This window comes from Hipposideros armiger, unplaced genomic scaffold (assembly GCF_001890085.2).
Source record: "Hipposideros armiger isolate ML-2016 unplaced genomic scaffold, ASM189008v1 scaffold_614, whole genome shotgun sequence".
Classification (NCBI taxonomy): Eukaryota; Metazoa; Chordata; class Mammalia; order Chiroptera; family Hipposideridae; genus Hipposideros; species Hipposideros armiger.
Genome location: NW_017731964.1, coordinates 881286 through 888961, shown reverse-complemented (window position 1 = coordinate 888961; position 7676 = coordinate 881286). Strand labels below are relative to the sequence as shown.

Genomic DNA, 7676 nt, shown 5'->3' with positions numbered 1-7676 from the left:
GCAAGTAACACCAGACTGTATGTGTTTTTTTTTACACAAAAATTAATCAACTGCTTTTATTATGTGACTGGAGGTATCAACTCTACTGCATCCAATAAAGAACCAATAATTACTTTTATAACAGTAAGATAAAGTCATTTGTAAAGATAATATCAATTGAAATTTTCTTGTACTTATGACTAATCCATTATAAACAAATGTCAATCTTAAAAACACAATTCCAGAATAAGTGCAGTTACACTGAGCACAGATAAGAAAGTACAAGGAGCTCATTGGCTATGCTACACCAAATGGATGAAAGGTAAAATTGATTTTATACTGTAGGCCTACACAAATAAATACATTTCTATCTTTCCCCTGTATGTATGCTTACAATCCTTGTACAAATAACATAACACTCAATTCCATTGACTTCAATAGGATGAACTCGTTAGAAAAAGCTTGAAAAGATTTGATAATCAACTCCCAAATTTTATGCTTCTTTTTTCTACTTCTATCAATTTCCTGACATGTTATTTAACATAAGCAGGAAAGTCTTTTCAGTAAATCGAGCAATTGAAGATGCAAGGAAAAACTCAAGTAGACACAAAGTCTTGAAGAAGTCTGGCAAGTTACATGTATCCCATGTTGCTTTTGGTTTCCCATCTCTTCTTTGCTTCAAATCCCCATGCAAGTTTCTTCTTTTTTCGAGCAACCTGTGAATTTTCTGCTTCCTTTTTGGCTTTCACAAAGTTGTGGCAGGCAATTGCTTTGGCAATTTTTACACCAAGCTCCCGGGTGGCTAGCTGGTTGCTGAGCTCCTCAGCCCTCTCAATGTCCCACTCTTCCACAGCCTGGTCCAGGCTCTTTTCAAGGCCTGACTTGTCCATTTTTTTCTTTTTAACAGGGGGTTCAAATCTGTCATTGACTCCAAAATACTGAGTAAGTTCCTTTAACTGGGTTTGACTTGAGGCATGTTCACTATGAGGATCTTCTTCATTCTTCAATTTACCTTTTTTGGAGCGCTTTCTTTTTTTCCTGAACCTTGAAGATGAGTTTTTCTGTTCAGAGTGTTTTTTATGCAATTCTTGAAATTTATTCCACATATGTGAGGGAATTCCAGAAGGACATTCTTCATATGCATTTACATTTGCCTCTGCTTCAGTTTTTGGTTCATCTATAGGGAAATCGGAGATCTCAGCTTTTGTAATGGTCTCATCTTCTTTATCTTCCTCTAAGTTAAGTCTCGAGTTCTCTAATGTGTCTTCATCTTCAGAATTCAACTCAACATCACTTTCATTTGGGCCAGGAGGTAGCAGTCCACTCCACATCTTTTCTTCGTTAGGAGACAGACGCCCGGCAGCCATCTTAAGACCCCGCCAACATCCCGCCTTCTCATTGTATGTGTTCTTTCTGAAAACTTCTTTTCTTTTACTCAGCATTATGTTCTAGAGGTTTTTCCATACTAAAATCTAGCTTTAATGGTAGTAAAATTTCCATTGCATATTATTTTTAGTTTAGTTTGTTGTTTTAACAATGAGAACTGCAGTGAACATCCCATTACATGTCTCTTTATTCACATTTGCTAGAACATCTGGGTTAAGGGTACACATCTTTAATTTTATTAGGTATAGAGAGGCGGAGCATCATACAGTAGGTATGTCATTTGTGTGAGTTCAAACCTTGACTCTGTCATTTCCTCTGTGTGTAAACTTACCCTCTGTTTTCTGATCTTTAAAATGATGATAGTATTAGTAACTGCCTATGACACACTGCTTGTGGTACTCCAATAGCTGTTCTTTCTTTTGTCCACAGAAGAGTTTCAGGTGCAAACATGACCACCCAGATAAAGATTATGTTTCTTAGCATTCTCCCAGACACATGTAGCCATGTGATTGCTTAGTGGGATGTCAGTGGATGTGATCTACACCTGCTTCGTGTGTGTATGTCTGCCTTTCCCCTCTTCCTCCTAACTAGGAAATGGTGGAAACAGAGCAGCCTTATTCCTAGGATAGCCGTCTCACACTGAACCTGATGGAGCTGCCTTGTTAGCCTTCTACTGCTGGACTATTATAGGGACGATACATAGAATTCTTTCTTATTTAACCACTGAGTTTTTATTAGTCTCTCTCTTTATAGTAGTCTAGTTCATACATTAAAAATACACAATTTGTCCGTCTCCCTGGGCCTCTCATAGTACCCCATGCCAGAGCAAACTGTGGCCCTGAACCATTGTCTGGCCTCTGCCCATAGGCTGCAGGCACTGAAGCAGGTTACACAGTTAAAAAAAAAAAAAAAGAATACACAATTTGGAGCATTGTCATATTAAATGACAACTTTTAGAAGGGTGCTTAATAAGTATCAATTACTTTTTTATCATTACAATTGCTAAATCATTCTCTCTAAGATATTTCACTAATTTATAAACTTCCCAGCAATGCTAAAAATTCACACTTCTGATGTATGTGGCAATCTGATGGATGTAAATTTTTTATTAATTCATATTTTCTTATCAGGCTTTTTTAAAAATGAAGAACAGCAAACATTTAGAAAGTTACACAAATCATCAGTATACAGCTTATTGGATATTAATTAAGGGAGCATGTATGTGTTATTAGAACCCTGAACACCACAGCTACTTGTGTCTCCTCCAAGACGTTGCCATCATTCTCCCCAAAGGTAACCACTATCCTGAATTTTAACCGCATAAATGTTATGAGCTAAATTGTGCTTCTCCGTAATTCAGATGTTGAAGTCCTAATCCCGTAATACCTCAGACTATGACTGTATTTCAAGATAGGGTGTTTAAAAAGGTAATTAAGTCAAAACGAAGTCATTAGGGTGGGCCCTAATCCCACCTGACCTGTGTTCTTACAAGAAGGGGCAATTAAGAAACAGACATGTTCAGAGAGAAGACAATGTGAAAACGCAAGGAGAAGACGGCCATTTACAAACCAAGGAGAAAGGCCTCAGCAGAAACCAACACTGCTAACACCTTGATTTTGGACTTTCAGCCTCTAGAATTATAAGAAAATAAATGTCTGTTGTTTAGGTCACCTACTCTGTTGTACTTTGTTATGGGAAACCTAAAAAACACAATAGATTAGTTTTGCCCTGATTCAGTACTAAAATCAATATCAGGTTCAGCATCTTTTGTGTTAGATCCTTTAACTGAACATTATTTTTATTGAGATTTTCTGTGTTGTGGAACATGGTAGTAGTTTGTTGTTCTTGTTGCTGTGTGGCATTCCATTATGTGTGTATATGACAATTTATTTGTCAATTTAATGTTGGTAAGCATTTGAATCATTTCCAGTGTTTGGTTATTGTAAATAGTGTTGCTCTAAAGATTTTTGTACATTTTTGAATGAAAATATGATTTCATTTCTCTTGGGTATCAACCCTGGAATGAAATTGCTGCATCATGGTATATGCATATGTTCAATTATAGTAGATTCAGCTCAAAACTTTTCTAAAGTATTCATACCAATCTATACTCTCAATTGCAATATATTGTAGTTGCTCCACATTCTTAAAAAAATTATTGAGATGTAATTTACATGTAACATTGCATCAGTTTCAGGTATATGACATAATGATTTGATGTTTTTATATATTGCAAAATGATCACCATAAGTCTAGTTAACATCCATCACCACGCAGTTATAAATTTTTTCTTGTGATGAGAACTTCTAAGATCTATTTTATTACCAACTTTAAAATATGCAATACAGTATTATTAACTATAGTCACTATGGTGTACATTAACTTATTGTATAACTTGAAGTTGTACCTTTTGGTCACCTTTATCCATTTCACCCACCCCCGATCTCCCACCTCTGGCAACCACCAATCTGTTCTTTGTATCTGCTTGTTTGTTTAGATTCTCTATATAAGTGAGATCATATGGTATTTGTCTTTCTCTGTCTGACTTATTTCACTTAGCATAATGCCCTCAAAGTCCGTCTATGTTGTCACAAATGACAAAATTTCTTTCTTTTTATGGCTGAATAATATATATATATATATATATATATATATATATATATATATATATATATATATATACACACACACACACATATACCACAATTTCTTTATCCATTCATTCATGGATAGACACTTAGGTTGCTTCCATGTCTTGGCTGTTGTAAATGATGTTACAGTAAACATAGGGGTGCATATGTATTTTTAAGTTAGTGTTTTCATTTCCTTTGGATAGATACCCAGAGGTGGAATTGCTGGATCATATAATAGTTCTATTTTAGTTGTTGAGGAATCTTCACACTGTTTTCTATAGTGGCTGCACCAATTTATAATCCCACCAACAGTGCATAAGGGCTCCCTTTTCGCTACATCCTTGCCAACACTTGTCTTTTTGATAATAGCCATTCTAACAGATACAAGGTAATAATAGCTCATTGTAATTTTGATTTGGTTTTCCTGATTAGTGTTTGAGCACTTTTTCATGTACCTGTTTGCCATCTATATATCTTCTTTGGAAATGTTTGCTATTAAATTTTATTTGTTCTTTATATATTTTAGATACTAACCCCTTATCAGTAAATGATTTGCAAACATTTTCTCTCACTCAGTAGATTGTCTTTTCATTTTCTTAATGGTTTTCTTTGCTGGGCAGAAGCTTTCTTGTTTGATGTCCCACTTGTTTACAGCACTTTTTCAGCACTAGGTGTTTTCTATTGGGTTGTTGGAAAAGTCATGACACATGTTCGCTACAGATGGCACTATTTCATTTTTGGAAGTACTAGAGTCATTTACATCTATGTTATTGCTATGTCATTTGACAGCGGACAGTTCTGGCTTCATTAAAAAAATATTGAGCTATTTGGTTGAATTTTTGAGATTTTACAATAAGTTGAAGACGGAAGACCAAACTGCTCTTTTTGCCATATTTTACTGTTTTACCTCCATAAAGGGAAGAACGCATGTCAAGCTTGTGAAAAGTGCATAAAGTTTACGGTGACAATGCTTTACAAGAACATCAGTGCCAACAATGGTTCATGAAATTCAGTGCTGGTGATTTTGATCACAATGACGCTCCTTGGTCAGGGAGGCCCACCAAGGTTGATGACCACAAAATAAAGGCATTGATCGAGTCAAACCCACGTTACATGACATGAGAGATTGCAGAAACATTGAGCATTCATCATTCAAGCATTCATGACCATCTGAAGAAGCTGGGATATGTAAGAAAGCTCAATATTTGGGTTCCACATGAACTCAAAGAAGTTCATTTGACGGCGTGTATAAACATCTGCAATATACTCATTAAATGTGAAGAAAACGATCCTTTTTTGAAGCAACTGATAACTGGTGATGAGAAGTTGATTGTTTACAACAATGTGGTGCGCAAACAGTCTTGGTCCCAACATGATGGTTCGCCTCAGAAGACATCGAAAGCAGGCATTCATCAGAGGAAGGTTATGCTCTCAGTGTGGTGGAATTTTAAAGGTGTTCTGTTTTTTGAGCTCCTACCAAGAAACCAAACAATCAATTCGAATGTGTACTGTCAGCAATTGGACAGTTTGAACAAATCCATCATCCAGAAACATCCAGAGCTTGTTAATTGTAAAGGAGTTGTGTTCCATCGCGACAACATGAGACCACACACAAGTTTGATCACCGGTCAGAAATTATTGGAGCTTAAATGGGATGTGTTGCCACACCCACCATACTCGCCTTACCTTATGTTGTGTGACTTCCACTTGTTTCACTCTCTTCAAAACTCCTTGCATGGTGTAACATTCAATTCAGATGAGTCTATAAATCAGCACCTTGTTCAGCTTTTCTCAAATAAAGACAGGTCTTTCTATGAGCGAGGAATTATGAAGCTTACTGAAAGATAGCAAAAGTTTATCAAACATAATGGGCAATATATCATTGATTGATCTTTGTTCTTTATATAAATAAATGACCTTTGAAAAACAGACAAAATATGTCATGACTTTTCCAACAACCCAATATATTTTTTTCATTTTGGCCATTCTGATGGGTAAAAATAAAAGTTCATTGTGATTTTAATTTTAATTTTTCTAATTACAAATGAGATTGAGCATTTGCTTTATGGACTAGCACATGGCAAATTTTCATACATGTTCCATGTATAGTTGAAAATAATGTTTTTAGTAAAAGTTTGTACAGTGTACTATACCATTTCAAATCACTAAAACTGATTATTCACATTGCTGAAATATTTCATATGCATATCAATTTTTGTAATAAAAGGTTCCAATGAGTGTAGATTGCCAGTATCTTAAGATTCTGCCAATTATTGATTTATATATCTTGAGGATTTATGAATTGTTATATACGCCTAGTAGGTTAAACTTTTTACCATTTTTGAAATGTTCTGCTTTATCACTAATAATACCTCTTGCAGGAAAGCCTACTTTTTCTAATATTAGTAGAGTTATAACAAATTTTTTGGTTAATATTTGCATATGTGTCTTTTTTCATAGTTTTCTTTTTACATTTCTACAACCTTACATTAAAGATGAATTTCTTGTGTGTGATAAATGGCTGACTTTTAAAAAATTCCAATTTGACAAACGTTGTCTTTTAATCACAATATTTAGGATGCCCACATAATACGGACAGATAATTTTCAACAAAAGAGCCAAAAAAATACAATGGAAAAAAGAAAGCCTCTTCAACAAAAAGGTACTGGGAAAATTGAAAAGCGACGTGCAAAAGAATGAAACTTGACTGCTGTCTGTCACCGTACACCAAAATTAACTCAACATAGATCAAAGACCTAAGCATAAAACCTGAAACAATAAACTGTATAAAAGAAAACATAAGTACTAAACTTATGGATCTTGGGTTCAAAGAGGATTTTATGAACTTGACCTCAATGGCAAGGGAAGGGAAAGCTAAAATAAATGAATGGGATGATATCAAACTAAAAATCTTCTGCACAGCAAAAGAAACCATCAACAAAACAAAGAGGAAACAAACAGAATGGGAGAAGATATTTGTAAAAAATGCCTCTGATAAGAAGCTAATATCCAAAATATATAAGGAACTCATATCCTCAACAACAAAAAGACAAACAGTCCAATTAAAAAATGGGCAGAGGACGTGAACAGAAACTTCTCCCAAGAAGACATACAAACCACCAGCAGATATATGAAAAAATGCTCAATTTCACTAACTATTAGGGAACTGCAAACCAAAACCACAATGAGATATCACCTCACACCTGGTTAGAATGGTTATCATCAATAAGACAAATAATAACAAGTATTGGAGAGGCTGTGGAGAAATAGGAACCTTCATACACTGTTGATGGGAATGTTTGGTGCAGACACTGTGGAAGGCAGTGTGGAGGTTCCTCAAAAAAGTTAAGACTAGAAAAGAATTACCATATGACCCAGCAATCCCTCTCCTGGGTACATACCCAAAAATCTGAAAACATTTATCCGTAAAGATACCTGTATTTATACCCCTATGTTCATTGCTGCATTATTTATGGTGGCCAAGACATGGAAACAACCAAAGTGTCCTTCGATAGATGATTGGATAAAGAAGATGTGGCATATATACACAATGGAATACTACTCTGCCATAAGAAAAGATGAAATAGTGCCATTTGGGACAACATGGATGGACCCTGAGATTATTATGCTAAGCAAAATAAGTCAGACAGAAAAAGTCGAGAACCATATGATTTCATG

The 7676-nt window shown here is 35.2% G+C and overlaps 1 pseudogene; it reads right to left on the bottom strand.

Annotated features, from left to right (window-relative positions):
* Nucleotides 1-491: 491 nt before the first annotated feature.
* Nucleotides 492-1351, bottom strand: LOC109372147 (protein FAM204A pseudogene; annotated as a pseudogene).
* Nucleotides 1352-7676: the final 6325 nt, after the last annotated feature.